General features: G+C 42.9%; 1 long non-coding RNA gene across 2 annotated transcripts in view; it reads right to left on the bottom strand.

Moving 5' to 3' along the window:
* Window positions 1-13,180: 13,180 nt before the first annotated feature.
* LOC109245840 (uncharacterized) overlaps window positions 13,181-24,575 on the bottom strand; it is a 228,326-nt gene continuing 216,931 nt past the window's right edge. Inside the window, exons 7-8 of one of the 2 annotated variants that reach the window (XR_008418726.1) lie at window positions 18,220-18,418; window positions 13,181-17,553 (exon numbers count right to left, since the gene is read on the bottom strand). This is a non-coding gene — a long non-coding RNA (uncharacterized LOC109245840). Of the gene's footprint in view, window positions 18,419-24,575 lie in introns of both variants that reach the window. The other variant, XR_008418723.1, reaches the window with a different exon arrangement.

Here is a 24,575-nt window from a genome sequence, read left to right as displayed (position 1 = left end):
TTGGAAAGACACAGTAGTCACTGACCAGTGACCTTTTCTCCTCTAAAAGTATTATTTTCTTTTATTTTAATTTTCACATTTCTTCTTCGTTGATGCAGATTAGGTATGGGAGGGACAGAACACCTGTGGTTGAAGTTATAAATTACCGACCCATGGGGAGCCATGCCGGATCTGATGGAAAGGGTTGCGTACCACTTAGGAATTGTACAGTCAGGTGGGATGTACTAACTGGGCCGGACTTGAGACTATGTTCCTGTGGGAGAGGAGGATGCCCTATGTGTGGGAAAAACAACACATGGATATTCCGGTGACCAGAAGGCAGACTTGGAAGAGCCAACTAGTTGATCCCAATATTTATTCTCTTCTCTCTCAGAAGTAAATGTTTAGCTGAGCACATGGTGACTTGGAATGAAGACTCTGTTTCACAGCCTCCCTTGCATTGTATCCATGTAATTAAATTCTAGCCAGTGGGATGTAAGCCAATGTGGTAGATGCAATTTCTGGGCAGTTTCCTTGGAGGGTCCATGCTCAGATTTGGGCTTTCCTCTTCCTTGCTTCATCTTCCAGACAAGATGGATGGTGTTGGCACCACCCTTCTGTTTCTTGGGAATGCACCCAATGACATGGCAGGTGGAGCTGGGGTTCCCGACGACTCTGTGAAACTGAACACACAGGGTACCTCTAGACACAAGAGAAAAAAACAAACTCTAAACTTGTACAAGTCACGATTTTTTTCCTGGTTCTTGCAAAACTCAATACGGCTATAATGCATTTAAATAACCTAAAAATTAGTTGAAATATTCCAACCAACTGGGAGATGAATCAAAATAGAGTTTGCACCCAGGAAAATACTGTATGAAAGGGCAGACTGTAAGCTCTGAAACTAGTAAAGTAGAAACTAAAGTCTAAATCATTCCAAAATAAGGCAATACAAGTCATCACTAAATGAAAAGTTTTGTGATGCAATGTGACGATAATAATTTGAAAATTTCAAAAGATGTATTAGATCTTTTTATTTATCGTTGCAATGTTCCTGAGGGCTTACCATGTACCAAGCACTGTTCTCAATGCTTTGTATACATTACCTCATTTGATTTCCACAGTAACTCTGGAATGCTCTTATTACGCCCGTGTCAGAGATGAGGCAACTTAGGGATAGACAAGGTCGATTCTTTGATCACAGTCATATTCTATCAACCCAAACCTAGGAAGGGATGACAGCACAAAGTATCAAGTCAAATGAGTGGTAATTTCTTTTTCCTTTTTTTAAATTTTAATTCCAGTGTAGTTAGCATACAATGTTATATTAGTTTCAGGCATACACAATAGTAATTCAAAAATCCTATATTATGCATTGCTCATCACAATAAGTATACTCTTAGTCCCCTTCACGTATTTCCCCCAACACCCCACCCACCTCCCCTCTGGTGACCATCAGTTTGTCCGCTATAGTTAAGAGTCCGTTTCTCGCTTTGTCTCCCCCACCTTCTTTTCTTTACCCCCGTTTGTTCATTTGTTTTGGTTCTTAACTGGTGCAGCCGCTGTGGCATAGAGTATGGAGGTTTTTCAAAAAATTAAAGATAGAATTACCATATGATCCAGTAATTCCACAACTGGGTATTTACCCAAAGAATACAAAAAAGTTAATTCAAAAAGATACATGTACCCCTATGTTTATAGCAGATTTATCTACCGCAGCCAAACTATGGAAGCAGCCCAAGTGTCCATTATATATATATATACACACACATATATATGTATATATATATAAAATATATATATATACATATACAATATATATACATATAAATACATATATATACATATATCATATATACATATATACATACAATATATATAAATATATAATATATAATATGCATAAACAATATATAATATATGGTGTGTGTGTATATATATATAGTGTGTATATATATATATATAATGAAATATTATTCAGCCATGAAAAATAATGAAATCTTGCCATTTGCAATGACATGGATGGAGCTAGAGAGGATTATGCTAAGTGAAATAAGCCAGTCTTAGAAAGACAATTACCATATGATTTCACTAATTTCTTTATTTGACAGAAAGAGGACTCACAAATGTTGTGTTCTTGTTATTGCCAATTAAATTGAATTCTCAATGGTAATCAAACAAGAGATAACATATCTCCTCGAAGGCACTAGAAGAAAAGCTATTTATGGAAAACAATAAAAGCCCATACAACAAAATTTTAAAAGTAAAGGAAAATAAGAAGGCATTGAAATAGTGTAAAACAAGATCATAGAAATAAAATAAAAATAATGCTCATTATGTTAAATATAAATGATTAAGCTTCTCTCTTGAAGTATAAAGTCCTGCAAGTTGAAGCAAAATATAAAGTGTAAAAGTGAAATCAATAGGCTGCAAAAGAAAGATCAGAAACTAATCCAAATATTTAGTTTATGCTAAAAGCTACATTTTGAGTCAATAGATATGTGAGATAATTCACCAGATGGTAGCTTATCACTGAAAGAATTGTTGTCCTATCTCAAAATAAAGTCTAAGTGAATCATAGGTAAAAATATTTAAACAGCAACCTAAAAAAATCAGAAAATAATCTCTGTATAATTTAAAACAAAAATAATCTTTATATATTCATAAAAGTAAAGACATAATTAAAAAATAAGTGATACAATGGGACCATTAAAAAATATAAGTTACAAAACACTATAAACAGATGAAATTGGAAAAAATGTGCAATGGCAAGAAAAAAGACTAGACTCTTAATATATAAAGAGCTCTAAAAAATCACTAAGACATAATCAAATATCTAAAATGAAAAATGAAAAAAAAACATGAATAGACAATTTAGCAAAAAAGAATTACACATGGCAAATAAATATATTTTAAAGTATTATATAACTCAACATCTAAGTAGTTTTGATTGATGATCATTGAAAATAAATACATTTCCCAATGTTGACAAAGATAGAGGAAAAGATCTTTGGGGGGCATAAACTGGTCCAGCTTTTGGAAAGTATTTTGTCAGTATTTATCAAACCTTGGAAAATGTTCATTTTTAACTAGAAGTTTTGCTTCTAATACTTTATATTTTTGAGACAATTGGACAATGGGATTTAGCTAGAAGGATATTAATTCATTATTTGTTAACAGAAAAAATGGAAAGAACCAAACACATTTCAAAATGAATAATAGTCAATAAAAACCGTAGTGTCATTAAAAGGTATTTGTGAGAAAAAATTACGTATGCGAGTGTGTGCGTGCGTGTATAACCATATAACTGTGCCATAAATCATTAATTCATGGCACCCACTAAATTGCAAATAGTGATTATCTCTGTGTGTGGAATTATGAGCGATTTGTTTTCTTCTGTACTTTCTGTGCCTTTCAATTTTTCTCTGTGTATTATTTTTATAACAGGAGTATATGTTGCTTTAAGTATTCAATTAATAAGGATTTAAAAAGGTACTTTAGGGGTGTCTGGTGTGGCCCAGTCAGTTGAGCATCTGACTTCGGCTCAGGTCACGATCTCACAGTAGGTGAGTTCAAGCCCCATGTCGGGCTCTGTGTGGACAGCTCGGAGCCTGGAGCCTGCTTCCGATTCTGTGTCTCCCTCTGTCTCTCTGCCCCTCCTCCACTCGTGCTTGCCTCTCTCTCTCTCAAGGATGAATAAACATTAAAAAAAAAATTGAAAAAGATACTTTAGGGGCTCCTGGGTGGCTCAGTCGGTTGAGCATCCAACTTCGGCTCAGGTCATGATCTCATGGTTCATGGGTTCGAGCCCCAGTCAGGCTCCGTGCTGACAGCTCAGAGCCCGGAGCCTGCTTCGGATTCTGTGTCTCCCTCTCTCTCCCTGTCCCTCCCCTCCTTGTGCTCTCTCTCTCTCTCTCTCAAAAATAAATAAAACATACACTCTCTGTTTTACCTCCTCCCAAATCTGACCTCCTTCTCTCCATCCCAGTCTACATAATCATAAGGAACTAACTGACTTGGGGTTGGAAATAACCTTCACGTGATGCTGTGTCTTCCTACAACCCCGTGGACAGCACCCCCTTGCTTGGATGCCAACTGGCACCTGCTGGTTCGCTGTTGCCCATCCGGCTTCCCGCCACCTGCTGGGCCGTGGTACCCGGTCATCACGGAGCATCGGCATTTCAGAACCGAAAAGAACGTGAAGATTTTTTCCTGCCCTGTCCCTGCATTTTGCCCAAAGAGGAACCCGAAGGTCGGAGGTGCGAAGTGACTGCCCGTGAGCACAGAGCCGCGACTGGGCCAGGCATTGCCTGGAGCGGGGTGTCCCCGATCCTGAGTCTGTGCGCTACCCCACGGTCCTCGCCACCTCCAAGTTGGCGCGTTCATTCCGAAGGGTTCTCAGTCCATGCCGGTCTCTGCTGCACGCAGCTCGAACAATAAAGGGGCCCCGCAGCATGAAAGCACCCGCAGGGTCTGGGGTGCAAACTCGGGCTGGTAGCCGAGCTTGCTACGTGGCTGCAGCTGAGCCATAAAGCCCTTTGGTCTTGGCTGCCCCTTCTTTTAATTCGAATTTGCAAAGTAGAGCAATAAAGTATAACAGAAGCTGCCTTTGATTTAGGGCTGCCGGGGGAGAGCCTCGAGTTAGATGGAGTTGTTTATTTAAATAAATGAATGGAACTTTAACAGAACAGCTAATAAACAAACCCTCCATAAGGTCACGCCAGGCTCCCCGAGACCCGAGGTGTTGGGTCTGAAACCCAGCCAAAGAGGCCAAGGCCTCACATGGGCCTCACAGAGGTCTCCAGTGGTCTCCGGGGTCCCCCCCGGGGCCTGGGGTTTGGAAAGCCTTGTGAGGAGCCACACCTGGGGAGAGGCAGCAAGGGCTTTATTTTATCCACCCTAGAAGGAGGGACAGCCAAGGGGGCACTGCCAGCTGGGGAAGCCAGCGCCCCACGGCACCGAGGCATCCACGCTGCCCTACGGCGACCAGAAATCCCTTCTCCCAGGCCGCCGTAGCCTCCGTGGACTCCAACTAAAGAGTAAGAGAGTGACTCCAGTCACAGTGCGGCTGACGTCCAAATCCGAATTTGTGAAACCTTTCGATTTGATTTACAATTCCAGTCGTTGGCGAGCTGGCCTCAGAAGGCCATCCAGCCCCAGGAGGGAATTTTCTCCCTCAAGCCTTTTTTCCTGCCCTTCCCTGCATCCCTCCCTCCTGTCTTTCAAGATCCAGTTCAGAAACTGCATTCCGCAGGTTTGCTTCGCTTAACCACGCAGGCCAGAGCGAACTCTCTCTCTTCTGCTTCTCTAAGGGACTCGGTTGGACCTATGGCGTGCCACTGTAATGTATTGTTTTTTGGGGGGGTTTTTTTGTTTGTTTTTTACGTAGGCTTCATGCCCAGCCAGGAGCCCAACGCAGGCGGGGCTTGAACTCACCACCCTGAGATCAAGACCTGAGCTGAGATCCAGAAGTCTGATGCTTATCCAACTGAACCACCCAGGTGCTCCTGTAATGTGTTTTTTTAATATTGCAGAGCTGCGGGCACAATTTCTTCTCCCTGTGTGCTTTGCCCACAATCAGTGTTCAAGAGGAAGGGTGAAACAGAAGGACTAAGCATTAGCGGAGCAGAGCCCGTCCCATTCCAGAGAAGACGCGGGAGGCCCGGACGCGTGGCCATACTATGGTGCCATTAGGACCCATCTCTGCGCACAAGATGAGCTTTGGAATTATTTTGTTTTGTTTTTGGCAAGATGGGCGCACCTCGGGGCTTCACGCTCCGTCCTTTGCCTTCCCACTGGCTGACGGTCACAATGGCTTATGACTTTCCTTTGCGGTGTTTTTACTAAAGCAGTTTTCCTAACGGGCTGTTTGCGGTCATTTCCCTTTCGCAGCTGGCCCCAGAGTGAAATGAAGACAAACAAACAAAAAATGATACCCAGGGGTTTATCAATTTTTTCTCCCTTATAAACTGGTAGTGCCTCTCAGCAGGAGAAATTCACAGTCCCCAATTTACGACTCCTTTCCGCAGGACTGGTCTGCCCAGATTGACTCACGACGTGGAAAAATCCCAGATCCCTCCGGCTGAGCCTGGTGCCCCCTTGCTGAGCCAGGCAACATCACTGTTGGGTCTGCGAAATGGTGAAATGTTTGCAGGGGTTGGAGATCCTGAAGCCCTGGAGCCTTGCAGGGAGAAATGAGGACACCGTCCCAGGGTGACCTTACGGGGCTTCCAAATGAGCAGAGAGACTTTGTTCCCCTCCTTCCCCACGTATTCCGTCCAGTTGCTCTTTATTTTTCCCAAGGGGGGGAAAAAACCCCTCTCTTATGATACTTAGTATATAGGAGTCAGAAAGAACCTACCAGGAACACCTAAAATTCTGAGCCAGAGTTAAAAAGGAAGAGCAGCAGGGGCCCGGATAAACCAGAGAGGAACCTATGAGACCCAAGGCAAAGGGAACGTGTTCATCAGATTTCTTCCCTGATCCAAAGAGGAAGAAGACCATAGCCGAACCCCATCAGGATGGCGTGTCGAATGAGCTACCCCTAGGAGCCATGGCTTCAAAGTTATCATGAGTGACAGGAGGGGGTTTGGGCAAGGGACAGCTTCAACCTTCACACATGCGCTTTGTTAGACCATGCAAGACCACACTTATGATTTGCTTTAAGGACACAGTTTTTTTCATTCATTTACAAGGTCACTTCATTCATTCATTCATCGCTTCACTCAAAATGAGGGTCAACTACAAGCTGGGTAAATAGGTAGATAGTCTTTGTTCTCACAGAGCTTTCCATCTAGTGGCAGACATGAGTTTGAATAAATTATCCCACCAATTCACTGTGTAATAAGGGGATCGATCCCAAACTCAGTTTACACAGCACAGGTAAGAAGGATAGCCCTAGGGAGGTCCCGTTGGATCTGAGAACCTAGAGACTGAAAAGGAGGGCGGAGCCAGAATAAAAGAGGTAAATCGCGAAACAAATGCTAAGTGGAGAAAGGAAGATGTTCCAAATCCTAGGACCGGAAGAAACTTATCGAGTTTGAGAAACCAAGAATAGGTCAGGATGACTCGCCTGCATCAGCAAAGGGGAAAGTGGCTTAACTGAACCCTCGGGGGTTCACAAGAGATGGATCGTGCAACACCCTCTAGCTCGTGTTGAGGATAACGAAGGGGCAGCTATTGGCAAGGTCCGGCAGGACTTGATCGGATACCTCAAGCTTCTCTCTCTCCAATACCACCCTCGGGCCACCACCTACCTCTCCATTGTCTACCTAATCAATCCCTGCCTCTCCCCTTACCAGTTGTGTTTCCTTGGCCGTGTTTAGGTCCCATGAGCTTCCTCTGTAAACTGTGGGAAAGTTGAGAGAATTAGGTGAGATGGTATCTACAGGGCTCCTGGAACACAGAAGGAACTCTAAGTGCAGGTTTATTTCCTCCCTTCCCTGCCCCTCATACCTCTACTCTCTGAGATCTTGAATTTGGTGACTTCCTTTTCCAAATAAAACCATGGGTCCCGCTCCCTCTTTCCTTCCCCGTCCCACACAAATGTACTCTTACACCTCGTCCAGATAAATATTCACTTACTGACTCCATCCATCTAGCTAATTCCGCTTTCTACGTCCCGTCCAACTCAACTTTTGACACCCATTGTGACCTCGTGGTTATTTACGACCTGCATTTGCAACGCCCTCCTGTTCCCTGGTGGTTGAAGCAGTAAAGTGGCTGAACTTGGGGACAGAGGTATAGTGCCTGGGAAATAAAGAGATGTTGCAGGTCAAAGGCAGGGCAGACAGGGACACTGTCTCGGGCGGGAGCCGACACAGAAGCAAAAGACCAGAGCCAGGCAAGCTGTTAGGTGAGTGGAGGCAGACACAACCTGACAGAGATAAGGGATCTTGGAACAAAAGCGAAAACCTTCCTCAGACAGGAAACCTCTCATTCCCTCCTCTGTCACTCTTGTGGCCGGATCCAACGATAGCCTTCCTCTCTCCAGCTTTGCTGAGTCCCGGAGTCCCGGGTTGCTGCCTGCAGCCACGGCCACATTAGCAAGCCAGACAGCAGGTTTTATGTAGCCATGCCGTCCGGCTTCTTCCAGAGATACCAGACCCGTACTTAGGAACCCCTGAGAGCGCCTTACCGGTGTTTAAACAGACATTTAAATTAAGGAGGAAGTTTAAACTAGTTCACCTCTGAGACTCCTTCCAGTTCTGGGAGATTTTCTGTTCAACAGATCTTTATGTTAGTTCATGTTAAACTTATTTATTGAATAGATGATAAATGCTTACAGTAAAATGAAATTAAACAGCATGAAGGGGTATGTACCCAAAGCCCTAACTTACCTTCCTCAGAGGCAATTACTGTAACAAGTTTCATAGGTATATGCGTAGCAATTTTTGATAAATATTTACTTGTGAATAACCATTTATGAGTATAAATAGCTGGGAACCTTTTCTCAGCACTCACTTATCTTTCAATCATGAAACTTCAAACTTACCCTATCCCTATTTATAGAATCAACCTCTTCCTATTTTGTGTCCTCACTGTGCTAAGTAAAGACCTAACTTATGGTGTCTAAAATGTTTTCCTGCCTATCACTGTCTGTATTACAAAATGATGAATGAAATAATAAAGTAGAAGGAAGAAACTGTAAGAGTAGCAGTGACAATTAATGATAGAGAAAACAGTCATCCCAGAAACAAGTTATAGCTGATCTATAAAACCAGGGTCCATTCTTTATGGAGACTAATGAAGTATATGCTTGGCAGTTCTGACTAAAGAGAAGAAGAAGAGGAAGAAGAAGGAGTAGGAGGAGTAAGGGAAGGGGAAGAGAAGAAGGAGGAGGAGGAGGAGAAGAGGAAGAAGAAGAAGAAGAAGAAGAAGAAGAAGAAGAAGAAGAAGAGGAAGAGGAAGGAGAAGAAGGAGAAGAAGGAGAAGGAGAAGAAGGAGAAGAAGAAGGAGAAGGAGGAGAAGGAGAAGGAGGAGAAGGAGAAGGAGGAGAAGGAGAAGGAGGAGAAGGAGAAGGAGGAGAAGGAGAAGAAGAAGGAGAAGAAGGAGAAGAAGAAGGAGGACAAGGAGGAGAAGAAAAAGAAGGAGAAGGAAAGAAGGAGAAGGAGGAGGAGGAGGGGAAGAAGGAGGAGGGCAAAGAGGACAAGAAGGACAAAGAGGACGAGGAGGAAGAGAAGGAGGAGGAGAAAGTAAGTAATAGTGAAAGCAAGAAAAGTAATAGGTTGATAGTTATAGAGAAAGCTTTAAATTATAAGGGTATTTTATACCATTTTATGCCAACAAATTTGAACATCTAGATAAGATGGATAAGAAACTGACAAGGTAATCAAAGATTGCCACTAAAACTCTGGGCCCAAGGGTTTTATACACAAATTCTACCAAGCCTTCAAGGATTTGTGTCATTTAACTTATTCTACAGCATAACAAAAGATAGGAAATTTCTCAACTCAATCTTCAAAGATAGTACGTGGAAAAAAAATGTTGGCCAGTCTCACATACACAGATATAAACATTTTAAGTAGCAAATTAGCAAGCCCAATCCAACAGTTTGATAATAGAATGTCAAAATGGCTTATCTCATTCACCATTGGGCAACTCAATAATATAATTCACCACATAGGCTGCTCAAAATAGAATGTGTGTGTGTGTGTGTGTGTGTGTATATATATATATATATATATATATATATATATGAGCTATATACATGTATATACATACATATACATATATGTAGTCACCTTAAAAGATGCCAACATGAACAGCTGATAAAATCCTTCATCCTTCCTCTTAAAACATACTTTCGTAATATTATTTTATTTGAATAAAATGCCCTTATTCTCTAAAATAGAGTCTTTACCAAATCCTCCAGTAAAAATCCCACATACTTGTGAAATATTAGAGGCGGTTTTACTAATTGAGAACAAAACGAGGATCTCTGTTATCATCGCCACTGGAAATATTAGCCAATGCAACGAGACAAGAAAAGGAGACTTTTAACTATTGCAAAGGAAGGCACCAAATGGCTCATTTTCACAGTTATTGATGAAGAAAGTCTATGAGAAGCCATTTAAAAGATTATTATAAATAGTAAGGTAATTCAACAAAGGGCCAAATAGAAGACAACATAACAACACCATTTCTTTTCTTATATATAAGAAAATAAAAATATATAATAATAGTAATAAGGCAAACATTTATATATCATTACAATTTGCAAGATGCGGCTCTAAGTGTTTAATATAGGTTAACCCACTACTTTATCCTCATAACAACTCCAGGAGTCAGATATCATTATTGTTACCATTTCACAGAAGGGTAAAAGCAACTTGCCCAAGATCATGCAGCTGACAAGTACCAGAGCCATGGTATAAACCAAAAGAGTCTGGCTGCATTTTCCATGCTCTGGAAATTATATCCAGAGTGGAGATCCTCATTAAAAATTTTCTGAAGAATCCAAAAAGAATTTTCGTCAGGATGACAGACATATTTCAATGTGATAAAGTCAAAGAACGGTAATGATGGAAGGATTCAGATTCTCCCCGACACTGTCACCTGAACAGTGCCCTGATGAAACCCTTTTGAAGGCAATTGGTTAATATCTGTTAAAACTGAAGATAAACTGGGTGCTTGTGCTAAAGAGATCTTTCAGTATAAGAATACGTATTGCAGAATAGTTGGAAAGAGCATAAAATAGACAACTAAATGCCCATCAGTAGGAGAGCCTGGAAATAAAGGGTTCTATATCTTTATTATAAAATATTATGCAGACGTCAAAAATGTAGTGATATGGAGGGGCACCTGGGTGGCTCTGTTGGTGAAACGTCCAATTTTGGATTTTGGCTCAGGTCATGGTCTCATGGTCCTGAGATAAAGCCCTGCATCAGACTCTACGCTGAATGTGGAGCCTGCTTGGGATTCTCTCTCTCCCTCTCCCTCTGCCCCTCCCCTGCTTGCTCTCTCTCTCTCTCTCTCTCTCTCTCTCTCAAATAAAAAAAAAAGCATTGATATGGAAAAATTGCAAAGACAGACTTTCAGATGAACACGGCGAACTGGAGAATATGCACAGAGTGATCCCCTGTGCTTTTTAAAGGCATAATATTGAGAGATACATGTACATATTCATGCACAGAAATGGGACTGAAAGAAGAGGGTCCAAACTGCTGGCAGAAATGTCTCCTGAGAAAACGACAAAGAGAAGGACGGGAGTGCAAATCCTTCAAGGTTTTCTCTCTATGACTCTGCGTCATTCGAACCTCCTATAAGAGGAATGTATTTTGAAGTTTGAATGTGTCGTTTAAAAGGACACAAAATTTTAAGAAAAAAGTTAAATACTACTCTCAAAACCAGAGCCCAGGAAAGGGGAAAAAAATGTTTTTTTGGCTAAAGAATGTATTTAAGCCCAAATGCAAGCAGTTAGGTCTTTTTGAGTTTTTTGGTTTGTTTGTTTGCTTGTTTGTTTTTTGTTTTTTGTTGGTTGGTTTGGTTTGGTTTTGCAAAAGGACTGATAATTTTGATGACAAGGGAGTTTGGAATGCTCATTCTTCTGACCACTTCTGGCAACGCTTAGCGAGGTGAGGGACAGACATCTTCTTCGGAACGAGAATGAGTGAGAAGAACAAGAGAGCCCCGGAAAGGCAAGGAATTTGCCCTGTTGCGTAAGAACGCTGAATTGTGTTGGTTTCAGCTTAGGAAGCAAGGTTAACGAGAGCTGTTTAATAAGAGGTGTTTCTGAGAACGGCATTAGATTTGTGAATGGCCCTGCTTCAGAGAGGAGTTTTGATGCCCTTTCTGAGAAGGCAGTGGAAAGCTCAGATCTTAAGACTCTCTTTGTTTTGGGGGGAGAGATTGGGGGGCTCAAGACTGGATGGTTTAAAACCCACCATACCTCCCAAGGTTGGGAAAAAAGGCACCGGAACACCCTCCCTCCACCCCCATGTTTAGCAATAGCAGCTGGAGGTCAGAGCGGGAGATAGCAGTTCGGACTCAGGAGGGGGCAGTGGTGTCAGAAAAAAAAAAAAAAAATTAAGGCAAAAGATCTGGAAATGAACGCTGTCGCTTATGGTTAATAAAGCTGGTGCTGGGAACGTTCACCTTAGTATGAATTCTGGCTGCACAGCGCAAAAGTTCTGAGACCTTGGGCGACTGGCATACGTTTTTTTTTTAATCCTTAGTTTACTTACCTTTGAAATGGTGGTAGGATGATTTTCTCACAGGTTTGTTATGAGTCATAAATGAAATAATCTTGTGGAGAAGTGGTGCAGCGTTTGGGACATACTATTCAATACATGTTAGTATTATTATAATACATAATAGTATTATTTATTTAAGGGTTAATTTTGAGAGAGAGAGAGAGAGAGAGAGATGGGGGGGGCAGGGGCAGAGAGAGAGGGAGACACAGAATCCGAAACAGGCTCCAGGCTCTGAGCTGACAGCACAGGGCTTGAACTCACGGGCCATGAGATCATGACCTGAGCTGAAGTCGGACGCTTAACTGACTGAGCCACCCAGGCACCCCGAGATTGCAATTCTTTTTTTTATATATATTTTTAATGTTTATCTATTTTTGATAGAGAGAGAGAGAGAGAGAGCCAGGGAGGGGCAGAGAGAGAAGACACAGAATCTGAAGCAGGCTCCAGGCTCTGAGCTGTCAGCCCAGAGCCTGACGCAGGGCTCGAACCCACGAACCGCGAGATCAGGACTTGAGCTGAAGTTGGATGCTTAGCCGACTGAGCCGCCCAGGCGCCCCTAGTAATAATGGCAGTATGGTCACCATAAGAACCAGGGAAACAATCACACTCTTTTAGGAATTTGGTCTCTAACTCATGGTTGGTTTTGCTTCTTAGTAGAACATGTTCCAGGGCTCATGGAGGAGTCAATGGCTCTTGGGTGTGGCCTGGAAAGTGGCTTGCCAGCTGGGGACACAGTCTACAGTTTTACGGTCCAGGAGCCACTGGTTCGTGTGGCTATTGAGAGCCCAAAATGTGGCTAGTCCAAAGAGAAATGTGCCATAACCATAAGGCAGTCCTCTAGATTTGAAGACGCGATACGACAATGATGTAAAATAAATCATGAATTCTTTTCATGTTGATTACATGCTGAAATGATCATACGTTAGCTGTATTGGCTTAAATGAAAGATGTCGTTAATATGACGTTCCTCTCTTTCATTTTGCTTTCTTTAGATGGCTACAAGGAAGTCTTAAATTACATTTCTATTGGAGAATGCTGGGCTACACTCTATTTGTCCTGATAAGTGTGTGTTTAGCATTTTCAAAACACTTTCTTTGGGTTTCTGAGAGGGTAGGTGAGAAGAAATTCCTTTCTCCATTATTAAGGTAGAGAAACTGAGGATTGAAGTGATTTTCCCAAAAATGTTCTCAGTGTGACACGTGCCCCTGTGGGGGGAAAAAACTCACTTAGAACAGAAGCCTTCATAACAAAAAGGTGGTAGCTTTCCTCATCTCCCACCATGTCACGTTCCACAGAGGCAAATACTATTTTTTTAATTTTTAAATGTTTACTTATTTTTGAGAGAGAGAGAGAGACAGACAGATAGGCAGACAGAGCATGATCAGGGGAGGCACAGAGAGAGAGAAGGAGACAGAATATGAAGCAGGCTCCAGGCTCTGAGCTGTCAGCACAGAGCCTGACGCGGGGCTTGAACCCGTGAACCGCAAGATCGTGACCTGAGCTGAAGTTGGACGCCTAACCAACTGAGCCACCAGGTGCCCCAGAGACAAATACTTTAAAATTTTTTTTAAATTTATTTTTATTTTTTGAGAGAGCGAGAGAGAGCGAGCGAGCGAGAGAATATGCACAAGTGAGCAGGGGAGGAGCAGAGAGAGAGAGAGAGGCATCCCAGGCAGGCCCCATGCTCAGTATGGAGCTGACGCAAGGCTGGATCTCATGACTGTGAGATCATGACCTGAGTGAAGTCAAGAATGGACGTTTAACCGATTGAGTCACCCAGGCGCCCACAAACACTTTTAATATGTATTTTAAGTGGTGTTATTAATTACTTCAGTGTTACCCACCTAACTCTTATCAACTGTGAACATTTGTGTTCAAGATTCCTTTCCGATGAAGCACGCTTTCTTCACCAGAACAACCTCTGGTCAAGGAAAGAGATAACAGCTTTCTGAGTCAATCATGTGTAAGCACAGTCTCTAGCTTACAACAAGAACTTAGGGTTGTTACCAGAAAGAAAGGAAAACAATTCCTGAGGAAGTAAAGAGTGTGTGGCTTTAGTCCTCTTTTTCCATAATTGGATCTTTATGGGCACAGTAGGTGCCCTAGTTTGCAGCACAAAACAATCAAAGTATGAATGTCCCTCTTTGTATCAGGATTCTGCCAACTTTTGAACCAAGGATTCTTCTTAGAACAAGATGTGGCCTCCCTAAAGTCTGGTATTAATTTACCACAGGTAAAGAGAACCAAAGACCACGTAGAGCCTAGAATATTAATTATGAGAAAATTTAACTCCACGGTTGGCAAGCTTTATCTGCAAAGCACTAGATAGTAAATGTTTTAGGCTTCTGAGAATCTGTGGTCTTTGTACAGCTAAGCAACTCTGCCTGCTGTTGCAAAAAAAGCAGTCCTGAACAATGCAGAAATGAATGGGCATGGTCGTGTTCCAATAAAACTTTACAAAAACAGGTGGAGGGCCAGCTTTGCCGAAGGGCTGCAGTTTGTCCACTCTTGGATTCCAGCTGGTTTCTAGCGGAAACTACATCCAAATCACAAAGAGCCAACACATTTGCACAAGAGGAGGAAATATATATTAACACTGAGTAGTATTATCCATAAACAACAGTAAGACAGGACTACTTAGGGAGATCCATCATTGCGAGAAGATGCTTATGTTGATATTGAGGTAGCAGCCCCAGTGGGGGGGCATCACGTTAGGCTTACCTTAAAATGTTGGGTGGAGAAAGGAATGGAAAAGTAACCAGAGGAGGCTGTTAAGGCTGATGTTTTCCTCCTCCACAATGGAGAATACCTGTACCTTTTTCACAGTGAGGTTGGTAGAGGGAAATGATTAAGTCACTAGGGAAATGGAAGGACTTGGTATCACGAACAGGTAGAAAAGTTTGCCCAGACAGGAAGGAGCAATGCTTCCTACTTCAATGGAGGAATGAGAATTGAGTGGGTTCCTCAAGGACATTTGGTTTCTCCATTTTCCATTCTTTCATGAAATATTGATCTATGCCTTTCTCCTCCTGCATCACCTCCAGCCTTACATCATCGCTTAGTTGGATATTAGTAGGCCTTTCTTTCTTGAGGTGAAAGAACTTAGGCCAGCGATCTTCAGATTTACTCATGGGATGCGTCCAAAGAGAAGGCACCCAATATTATCTTCACTAGGACATCGGACTGGAGACAAGGAAGCATGTGTGTCCTAGTCTGTATCACAGGGTTATGAGGCTGCTCTGTTACCAAGCCTGGGTTTTAGATTGAATTAAAAACCATCTCAATTTAAGAGGTCTCCTGGCAAAATGCTGGCCTACCATGTGAGTGGATGAGCATGAAATATGGCAGGCCACGGCTATCCTTCCTGAACGTCTGCAATCAAAGGATAAATGAATATGACCGATTTTCCTGAATAAAGCTGGGTTTGCGTTTAAGATAAATGGCCAGGCAAGGTGAGGTTCGATGATGAATGAATTGGGATTAGCATTGCAGGCGTGATGGAGAAAGGCTTTCTATTCCTGATACTTAAAATCATTACTCTTGGTTAACATCTGCCACAATTAATCACTCCACCCCCCGTGTTTGCTCAGAGTACTTTGTTTGGATCTCAATTGAAGCCCTGATTTTAGTCTACCTTCTATCATCCATAGATGTATAAAAGCCTGTCTTGCCAGTGGGCTGTGATTCCCTTGAGAGCAGGCACTGTTTTAGCTAATTTTGTAGCAGAGTGTGAACTCCGGAATGTCTATCGAGCAATGGTTTGGGGGATGCAATCTTAGGCAAGACAATGGAAGAGTCTGTGGGCTGGGCTTGCAATGCATTTTTGCTTAGACTTTTAGGTAGCTTTAAGTGGGGGCTGATGGAAGAATATTAAATCTCTGGTAAGCCACCCTTGGGCACCAAAAGACTCCCTAAAATACTGTGTACCAATGTGGTTGAGTTGAACGTGTTGATATTTTACCTGAATTTCTTTAAAAGTTAAGGGCACAAAGGAAATGCTTTTCACGCAGCCCATCTTTCTCATAGAGACGGCTGCTTCACATCCCTGGAAGGCATATTTTGGTGACTTCTAATGACCATGTCCTTCTAAGACCAGCGGATTCTGTTTAGAAGTGCCTGCCTTTGGTGTTGCTGAGGCCGGGTATATAATCTAGCCCTGGGAGCTCAGACATAACTGAGTCACTCAGCACAATAGCGAGAAGAGGCCTGAGGGGGAAAGAGTGACAGCTTGAGGAAAGCCAACTGGAGCCAGGCAGGTTGAGGAAATACGGAGAAAGGCAGAAGGGAAGACTTCCAACCCCCTTACCATACACACACACACACACACACACACACACACACACGCACCCCTTCTCTGGTGGCACAGTTGAAAATGGATTTTGGAGAGCAGAAATATCTAAAGGGCATTTAAATCTGTACCCTGAGAAGTGCATGCTTCAGGCATGGTGACCTGAACAACAAAGATTTGTGTCCCCCAGTGTGAAAGGGTAGAGTTGATCCTACCCAGCCAGAGGCTCCATTTCCCAGCCTCCTTGCATGGGGGGAGGGAGGGGGTCCATATGGTTAGTTCTTGCCAATAAAATGTGAGTGAACCGAGGTGTGACCTTTTGGATTGAGATTTTCACCATCTCAATACTGGGTGCTCTAGGTCAAGGGTTAGCAATGTTTTTTTTTTTGTAAAGGGCAGATAATAAATATCAGTAGGGTTTTCAGGCTACTCAGCCTCCATCGCAAGTCCTCGGCTCTGCCAATTTAGCAAAAATCAGCCATAGAAAATATGTACACAAACAAGTGTGTCTGTGTCCCAGTGAAACTTGACTTATGGACGTTGCAACTAAATTTTGTGTAATTTTCACTCCTCCCAAACTGGTCGTCTTCTTTTGACGGTAGCTATCTAGGTTACACCATAGCCTGTGGTCGTTGCTTTCTCTGAGTCGGTATCGATTCCTTTCTTCCTCTTTCAAAGGGGGACACTTCCCCTTGGAAAAGTGGATCTCTCTGTCTCTCTGTCTCTGTCTTGTGCACACCTTTAATCTCTTGCCTCCTGCCTTCAAGGATGCTATCGTCTTTTCCTATCCTTTAACGTGAAAGCAGAAAGAAAATCCGTTTCATTAAGCCCTACTGACTTCTCAAGCTTCTGACTTCTCTGCCTTTCTCTTTGTAAATAGCCTTCATATTTCAGAGCAATTTTAGGTTCGCAGCAAAATTGGGCAGAAGGCACAGAGATTTCCTATATATCCTCTTTCCCCACAGCCTCCCCCATCATCAGCATCCCCCACCCATGCGGTACATTTGTTATGATTGATGGACTTACACTGAGACATCATGATCATCCAGAGTCCATAGTTTACATTAGGGCTCACTCTTGGGGGTGTAAATTCTATGGGTTTAGACAAATATAGCCATCGTTATAATATTAGGCAGAGTATTTTCACTGCCCTAAAAATCCTCTGTGCTCTACATACTCACTCCTCCTTTCCCTCTAACCCTTGGGAACTACTGGTCTTTTTACTCTCTCCATAGGTTTGCCTTTTCCAGAATGTCAGATCTTCAGAATCACTCAGTATGCAGTCTTTTCAGATTGGCTTTCTGTACTTAGTGATACACATTTAACTCTCCTCCCCGTCTTTTCATGGTTTGATAGCTCATTTCTTTTCGGTGTTGAGAGTGCACTAGGATGTCATGATGGACCGCAGTTTAATCCATGTACCCACTGGAGAACATCTTGTTGCTGTGACTTTTCTTTTCAACCGCTAAGATATTGAGCCGATGCTTGACCTACAGCCTTTTTTCCTCATTCATTACTGTTATCTTTTGCAGTCAAGTATCAGTCCTATTCACATTATACTAAAAGCTCTTGGGGGCACCGATGATTTCTAGGTGGGCCAATCAGTGGTCTTGTCTAAGTCTTTATCCATCCTAACGACCGCTGTCTTTGGCACTTTAGAACCCTAAGTGTCGTAGGTGTGGAAACGCTCCCCCTTGTTATGTATCACCTCGGAGCCTGCATGAAATTATTCATTAGCCATTGGTTCTTGGTACTTACAGTAAAGGAAAGCTAGACCATACGTGAACTTGAGTGTTGGTTCAGGCAAGAGAGAGGCCTGTGCCTTTTGCTAGAGATGTCATCCAGGGTGCACATATGTGTTGTCATGAATTAAAACGATCAAGACACTTAGTCCCCCCTGACAAAGCCAACTGCTTCAGCAAGTAGAAAAAAAAATGGATGAAAACAGGAGAAATGCCTGAAATACAAGAAAAAGGAACAAAGTACTTTTTAATATAGTTTGGTTATAGTATTTACATAGCATCATATTGAATCAAATGTAAAGTCACCAACGGTCGCCATTTTTGACCTACAGCCACGTATCTTTACACAATGTATAGTCAGGATTCACTCTTTACGGACACTGATGAGTGAACACTGGAATGAGAATAAACCTACCAGAGTGACCTGGTTGTGTTTTTCTGTTTCGCAGATGAGTAAAAGAGGACGGAGATCATACACCTGTGATATACATCTACTCCCAGAACCTGGGTCTTCTGCTTGGACCCTCCCCTTCTCGAATTGCCTAGACCATTGAGCTATAAATTCCACACTTCTTTTTTTAGGTAAGGCTTTAAAAAAAACTGAGCTATTTTCATACTCTACTGAAAACTGTTTGACCCTGAGAGGTTTACGAGTGAGATTTTCAACACTGAAATATTCCATCCACAACTCCCCAAATCCAAGGATTCTCCCAGATACTTGGAGCTTTGCTCATGTTTTCAAGCCAAGCTCATGCAAGCACAGATCAATTCCAGCCTCCAGTTTGCAGAACGATCTCCTGCATCTTCTCTGCTACCCAGTTGAAAGTTTCTTGACTCAGTTCCAAGGAATCCTTTCCACCTCCGTTTTATTAAAATTCATTTTATTGTATTACAACCTTTCAAGAAGACATGTACTGCAACAGGAAAATAAATAGAGCCAATCTCTTTTGTATCATCAAAGTCCTTACATGATGAAGATATGAAATACCAGTTTCTTTTTTTTTCCTGTTCATCATCATGTGGGAGGATTATTGAGGCTAATTGAAGCCTGTTACATTTTTCTGCTATTGATGTGGATTTTAGCTGAAGTGGAATGAAACATATCGTCTATGAAGGGAGATTACTTTTACAAATTAAACCAATGTATCTTACTGAGTTCTATTTCCAGAAATGTGACCTTATTACACTTCATAATTTAAAATGAGAGCAATAAAGACATACTAGGCAACATGACTTCTAATAATGCCTGCTGGATTTGAATTAAGTTTGGTCTTGACCATTAAAACATCACAAGGTACCCTGTGGGGACTGTGATGAAAAGCTCCCCATTGGATCAGTTGTTCCTGGCCATCCCAGACAAGATAGCATCCTTCCTCTGTTCTTAGTAAATAAAACGCTCTTGAGTATTTTTGTTGTTGCTACAAGAAGAGGAAAATCCGATTCTCTGTAGAGCTGCCTGCAAGGTGAGAAAGAAAAGGAAGGAAGAGTGGGGGAAGGAAAGAAAGGCAGGCATATCGCTTCTGGGCCTTTTGGCTAATAAGATCAAGTGTGGAAAGAAAGGCAGGCAGGCTTACAATCCAGATTTATTTTGAAGAGGGGAAACTGGTGGGAAAACAGGGGAGAAAAGGAACCCAAAGGACAGGGTGTAGGGAGCCTGGTGTCGGGGAAGGACAGTTGGCAGAAGGGGCCACATTGGAACAGGAAGACTGTCCTGATGCGCTGGGCTGGGGGAGGGACGAGTTCTAGAAAAATACACTGGAAGTTTCTAGAGCATCGGGAGAGGGGCTGAAGCTAGGACGGAGGAGACACAGGTGGGGTAAATTAAAAGACTTGATTGCAAAAAAAAAAATAAATAACAGTAAGGTTGTTCAAATATGCCAGGTGAGCAAGAAAGTGCAAAACTCTGAAGCCCTTAGTTCTCCTGAAATGGCTTCCCCATCATCACATGATAGTATTCAAGAACTGGTCCCTTCAGGACATCCGATCTCAGATGGTTGTGATATGCACACAAAGCTACAGAGGGGTGTAGACAGGGGACTTTAAGAAGAAAATACTGACTGCAAGTCAAGTCTGTCATTTAGCGCCTCACTGGTTATGTCTCTGGGACATTTTCTGTCCCTGTGTGGTCTCCTGTCGTAGGGGTAGTGAAAATGCCTTTAATCCTCTGTGTCTAGCTGGCCTTGACCCCAGCCAGAGTAAATTGTGGACACTCTACATCCCCTTGTCCACTCTCAAACTACCCCACTCACTAAGGCCTGTTTCCCTTAAGAGCAGACAAAATCTAGAGCTGGGACACAGCGGTGTGGCCAAGTCACAGATTGCCCACATTCTTCCCCTGCTTACCGGGCATATCAGTTCAAGCAAGTTTTTTAAACCATTCTCCATCCGTAAAATATGAATATCAATACTTCCTATTTTGCAGGGATGTTGTGAGAATTAGATAAAACCTATAGAGAATACGCCAAGCTCTAGGACTGACAAAGAGTCGATACTCATTGATTACTAGTAGGTATTACCACGGCTGCTAATACTTCTTACTGCTACTGCTACGATTTCTGTGCTTATTATTAAACCACTCACCCAGCATCTTTCCCCTGGGTATTGCCCCCTTCTCTACCATTTATCTGGTTGCGGTTGGAGTAACCATGTCTATACAATGGTACTTGTCTTCTCTATCCACTTCTACCCCTCTATCCACTTCTATCCACTGTAGTTCACGTTCCAGGAACTGTGGGTTGATAATCAAAACTCAATCAGTGGGTCCCTTCTAAATAAAATTTAATTTGAGAACAAATGACAGTCAACTCAGACTTTTCGACACGGCTGAACCCATAGCGTGTAAAAGATGGGTGATGTCATGGGCTATTTTCTGTCATGTGGAAAACTGAGGGATGTGGACCATAGTAGCACTCCTTTAATCTTTATTGAGCAGCAGAATTACTCTAAGGGCTTGTAAAAATACACATTGCTGAGCCCTAACCCTGTTTCTGATTCTGGGGCCAGGTCTGAGAATATGCGTTTGTAACAAGCTCCGAGGTAATGTTGATTCTGTTGGTCTGCGCACCACACTTTGGGAACTACTTGTATATAAGAAGAGAGAAGGATAACACCAAAATGTGGAACAAATCAAAGATAGATAGGGAGGTAGATAGATAGATAGATAGATAGGACATATATATTGTTCTGGCTTCTCCAGAGATTCAATATCTTCCTAAATTTCAGATGCCTCCATCATTTGATTTCATGAAATACTCCAAGATCATTTTAATAATGCCCCTTTCTTGCCTAACTGAACTGGCTTGGTGTTTTTGGCACGCCAAAAGATGATTCAAGAGTTTTGGGTGGGCAATACAGTCTTCTGTACTTAAAAAGCCAATTCTTCATATTTCATCTCAAACTTTCAGATAGCGTCTATATCCGTACTCTGTACAGAAGAGAAGGAGTTTACTCTTCAGAATACAATGAGGACTTCAAAATGAGGCTGAAGGGCTCTCCCTCCAGGAAGACAGCATCGCTAAGGCCCGTGATGTCCGCGTAATTCTGTATGTAGCCAGAGCAGAGGACCACTGGTTTCGCCCAGGGAGAAAAGGGACTCAGGCACTTCCAACCACTGCCTGTGTTTGCAGGACCTCACTGCAGCCTTGCGCATGAAACGAGCCTGAACTTGGGCAGTAAGACAGATTCAGATTTGAGCCCCAGTTTTGCCATTGCCAGCTGGGTGATCTTGGAGAAGTTCCTCAGCGTTTCTGATCTTCGGTTAACTCCTCTGTTGGACGGATGAAATAACAGAATCACTCTACAGGGTTAGAGTGCCACTGACTGATAAACTGTGGGAAGGACCCCCGTAGTTTTGGAGCATTTGTGGAAGGGGAGTAAGCAGCATTATCATCACTTTTGGGAGGTGGGGGAGGGAGGCCAAGAGGACCCACGTTTAGCATAAGAGAGAACGCAGAAAGCATAATTGTGTGGCCAGCGATGAGTCCAGAGGGTTGATCTGGGCTCTTTCCTTGTCCTTCCATCTCCCTAAACATATCAAACTCTCCTGCTGGGAGAAGCAGAGTCTTAACCTTTCCTTATAATTCTGATCATACCACCAAAGTCTTGTCTTCTGTCTGCTTCTTTCTTTCCATCCAGTGACTCTAATTCCCGATCGGAGGACAGAGTGACCAAAATATTTCCTGCCTGGGAAAGTCAAGTCCCCTCTAGAGAAAGCCCCGGAACGCCCTCACCTGCTTGTCAGGTCCCTGACACAGACACTTCTGGGACACGGCTGGTGAACAGACAGCAGCGGGACCCCAGTCAGGAGTAACCCCCTGACTGTGTCACCAATTTTCACACCATCATGGGAGGTCTCCTGAGCCTAGTTGGCTGGGCCACACCAGCTGAGACCTACCAGGTGTAACGCTAATGCCATTAGGCTGATGTTGAAAGAATAAACATATCAGAACCTTGGCATCCTGATATGTGCTGCCTCCTTTTATGCAGGAACCCTGCGAGGCTGTGCCTAAGCAGTGATGTCTTGGTATCCACATCTCCGGAATCCCTCCATGCCCTCAAAGCTGCAGCATGCCCTCTCTAATATTGTTATTGGGGGCAAATCTTCATTTGCTCAGAGTAGATCCGATTTTGGAAAATAGCTGAGAGCTATTCATTCCCAAGCCCGGCGACAAGGAGAGCGATCAAGCAGGGTAATAGCACTTTGGGTAATAAACAAGTGTGACTTTGAGATTGATTTTGTTGGGCATGGATCATAAACCGATTCTGAGAGAAGTCAGAAATGCAGTTGTATGAGCTTTCCCAAATAGGCTGCCTCCCTAAGTGAACGAGGAGTGAACTCATAAACGCTGAGTTCCTACTGGGTAACAGACGCTTTCCATACACAGTCTTTAAATATATAATCTCACAATTATGCCGTATGATCAACATTTGCAAAAGAGGGAACAGACTCCCAGCTCAATCACCTATCCAGCGTCACAGAGGTAACAAACGGCGGCCAGATCAGACTTTAAACTACCTGACTGCGAATACGTGCTCGGGGACTTACCCAGGGGGCTTTGTGACCGACTCCCTTCTCAGCCTCCTCATTTTCTCCCCATTCTCTTCAGCTCTCTCTCCTCTGACCCTCAGCTTCCTGCCCGGCACCCTCCACCTTCTCAGGGTAATTTGCCTAAAAGATAAAGCCTTCCAATAAGCCCTACCCAGGTCTACAATGGCAAGACATGGCAATTACCCCCAGCTTTTCTCATAAATCACCCCAAGCAAAAAAAAAAAAAAAAAAAAAAAAAAAACAACCAAAAAACAAGGACGGTCAAAAAAACTCTGCCCTGGATGTAACCGGGAGACATCAGTACCCTAAAATGACAGTACAATTGTGTCTGGTTATTTGTGGTAGTTCTGTTCTGTAAAGTCACCAAGGACACCAAATTAGTGGGTACTGAACCAATGCTTCCAAGGGAAACACAGGGTTAGGGTCCTGTAAGCCCCCGGTCCCTACATTTTCAACAATCAATCCATACTTAACCTTGTCTTTTGTGTGTTTCTGTTTAAAAACTCCTTACTTGGTATATATTGCTGATTCATTAACATTGAACTCATGGCCAGATCATGCCTGATCAAAGCTTCTCCAGCTCATGTAGTCTCTCCATAAGGCACAGCACAGCCTTCTTGTATTTAGGAACACGGGACACCACTTTAGCACTGTGTTTGGGGCCATTTTAAACAGCAAAGTCATCAACAACCAGCTCCAAAATGCAAATAACATGGCACTAAAAGGGATACTTGTTTATAGTCTGAAAGCTGAGCTAAGAAAACAGAGTGTCACCTTGTTCGACCTCAGCCAGGACTGTGTGTGTGTTGAGTGAATTCATGCTCGTCACTCTAAGCATGTCCCTGGATGACCACAAAAGTGCCACAGGTCTCGATTCGGGGGTTACACATGAATTTTAGTGAAAGGGAAAATTCACAAACACAGAATCTGTGAATGGTGAGTATCCACTGGATGTAAGAAAGTGAAATGAAGATCTGACTCTGGAGAAGAGGCAGAAAGGGTACTCAAGGCTACATATCTCATCTCCAGTGAAGCTGGCAGAGCACTTTTCCAATGGAAATGGGAGTGGTGGGGAAACCATTTGGAAAAATGGAGGTAAGTGAGCAGGTTGGTAGGGGAAGTTTCTCTCAACTTGATCTGGCACTCTGTAGAAATGAGGAAGGTGTGGGGCGGGGTGAGGAATCACATAGGCAAGCCATTCTGCAGGGAGTGGAGTGAAGGAGAAAGACATCTGTACTACCCACAGCACATTCACTGCCAACCCTGCATGGTCGGGGGGAAGTACTTACTAGAAGAGCCTGCTCACATTTAACACCTATTATCAT

This window comes from Panthera pardus, unplaced genomic scaffold (assembly GCF_024362965.1).
Source record: "Panthera pardus isolate Hobbes unplaced genomic scaffold, ASM2436296v1 HiC_scaffold_3, whole genome shotgun sequence".
In the NCBI taxonomy this organism is placed as follows: Eukaryota; Metazoa; Chordata; class Mammalia; order Carnivora; family Felidae; genus Panthera; species Panthera pardus.
The sequence above is the reverse complement of the archived record's forward strand: the minus strand, read 5'-3'. Positions and strand labels throughout refer to the sequence as shown.